Below are 3,040 nucleotides of genomic sequence, written 5' to 3' on the forward strand. Positions count from 1 at the left end.
GTCATCAACCATACACAAAAAGCTGTTTCCGCTATTTTATAAGTTCTTCGTATTCTCTGCTGCGCATGCGCTGCTGCGCATGCGCTGCCAGTTATTTGCAATCACGTACATTCTAAATTTCCTTCAATAGATTGCTTCTTCTACCAGGATTTGAGATGTATTATCGATTTACATTTTGCCTGAACTTCTTTCTCAAAGACATTGAAGAAAACAAATAACGAAATCAATGGAAAACAACCAATGATAAACCCTCAAAGTGCACTACTGCTCTCCCGGCTGTTTTGTAAAGACATAGGTAAAGTCGATTGATGCTATTTCAAAAGCAGACCAAGCTTTATGCAGAAGAATAGAAACTCGGCTATTATCAAAGTTATTTGAAATCTTCATCTACAGCATTTGACGAATGCTGTCTTTATAAAAGCATTATGCTCTTTGGCTGCATTCAAAGTACATTTCGTTTAAAGTCATAATTATCTTCAATAAAGCAAATATACCAATACCGTAGCAAGTTCACAGGTAAATCCCACCTAAACCTTAGTGAAGTTACAAAAAAAAGGTAATTATAAGGGACGAATTTATTTCTCTTCGTCTCTTACACCTCTCTCCTCAATACAATTACACTACATAACTCAGGAATACATAGACGAAATTCTCTTTAATACGTAGTGCAGTTTTCGAGGGCAATCTCTCTTTCTCTCTATTTTATTTGTTTTCAATGAAACCTGCTGAAAAGAAGAAAAAAATGTATTTGGATTATTTTCTTACCAACTTCAGGATTATTCCTCGTTATGCAAGAAGTGAGCTACTGCTAAAAAGATATTTTATTTTGCTCCATCTGATAACATAATTAATGTAAAATATTTCAAGATGACGCAGTAGCCATCGAAGTAGGAAAAATTAAAGTATGTGATATTTCATTCACAGGTTCAAGAATACTCCTTGTTATGTGAGGTACCTCTAAAAGTGTTTTGTTTTGCTTCATCTAATAACAGAATTACTGTAAATTATTTGTAAGAAGATACATGATCCGTAAAACTAGGAAGAATGAGAGTATGGAATATCTTATTCACAACTTCAAGAATATTCTTTGGTACTGTATGTTTGACATGCATTTTATTGGCATAATTGGAATTTCCTGAATCATGATATAAACAGTGCCCCTTCCATACCTTCATTGAAACCGAAATTGAACTTTTCTCTGTTACAATGTTATTACTCTACAAAATTGAACTAGCAGGTTGACATAGGCCTACAATTGTTAACATCTCAAACAATTTGCATTGCCATTTTTTGTGCCCCTATTGCCCAAATACACTCATTGTAAAGTGTGTTTGTGGGAGAAAATAGGTCTGACACGAACTTTTTTCTCATATGCGCCCTTTGTTCATCAAGATTTCTGAGTACTATCCTCCATCAGGTTTTACGGGGAGAACATAATGTTAATCTAAGGCATGAAGTGACAATATGTAGATGTAATATCGTACACTGAAATGTTATATCATTCTGGCAAATAATAAAGAGAGTAATAATCCTGAAATAATTACCTCTTCATGTCATTAGGTGAAGGTGACACTTCAACGCGGAAATGAAATATAACATCATATCTGTAACATAATTTTTTGAGTATCTTTATGATTAAAATATGATTTTTCATATTCTGGTATCATACATCCACAATACAGTGATTATACTTTATAATGAGTGTGAATTGTTATTACATTAAATGAATTGTATTCGAGTTACTGAAGTCAATGTCAAAAGTGTACTCCAATTTTCAAAATCACACATAATAATTGGAACATTGTTTTGAAGTAAGTTTCTTAATTGTAAATATTTTCTCAACTGGTATATCTGGAGAAAATATATGATATTACATTGGTAGAATCAGAGTAGTGTGCGGTATATGTTCAACATACTGAGTCATGATCTGTAGACAGAAGTTAAAGCATTGCTGTTGTTCATTATACAATATCATTCGACATAGGGCCTACAGTAACTCTATACAACACATGTTGACACATACGTCAACAATATGATATGATATTGCCAGCATCTGCTGTAAATGAGTATATTATGTCTAATCATAGTATAAATAATGACAATGATCAGCTGATGATATGACATATCATGCCAGAATGCCATCATAATTATACTATAGTGTATGTTTTCTGTGTAGTTCTTGATGAAGGCACTGAAAGACCAAAAGTTTGATGATTAACAAAGGGAACATTCGAGAGCAACGTCCTTTAATGTATAACTGTATACTTATAATATTCGATGCAAGATATTTCGACGTAGACTTTGTTCACGCGTATTTCTATGACATTCTAATTGTATCATACAGTGCCTATACATTGACAAGTTTATTTATTTTCCATGATTTTTTTTTTATTTTCTGTTTTTTTTAGTAACTAAATTCGCCATGAAATTCATACACAAGGTAGGTCCTGGAAAAGTGTTTTAACTTTATGTGAAGATGAAAGGGTAATAAAACATATCAATATAAAAGTAATAATTAAAGTTGAAAAAATGTTTAATGTAATGTGAGCTATTACGCTCAAAATTTGCAGTGCTTTAACTCATGAAATATGAAACGTCTTTAAACAAGAATACTCATGTTGCTCACTGTAACTGTAACTATAGTGTGTGATACAAAAGAATGGCATAAGAATCAGCTTTAATAGAAGCTGGATGTTTTGAAAGTGACGGTCGGTGTGAAACTGATATTACAATGTCTGCCATGTCCGCATAGAACTTCCGTATTTATACAAAGTTTTCTTCATTGGACAAAATTGCTGTGTACGTTTGATTGACCGTGAGTAAACATTATAATGGATACGTTACTGCTGTTGCACGTAGCTTGGATTGCCGTTTTATGTTTACAACCATGCTATGGTGAGTTTCTTGAAATTTCATTAGTTCTCACTTAGATTTTTTTCTAGACTGCACATGTTATCACTTGAAATATCTACGTTGTGTTTGTAAAGTCTAATTCCCGTTAATGAATAGATATCATTACTTCACAATTCTTTACTAAATT

Source organism: Diadema antillarum, unplaced genomic scaffold, assembly GCF_040938485.1.
Source record: "Diadema antillarum isolate AM-2024a unplaced genomic scaffold, OU_Dant_1.0 seq00000172_RagTag, whole genome shotgun sequence".
Classification (NCBI taxonomy): Eukaryota; Metazoa; Echinodermata; class Echinoidea; order Diadematoida; family Diadematidae; genus Diadema; species Diadema antillarum.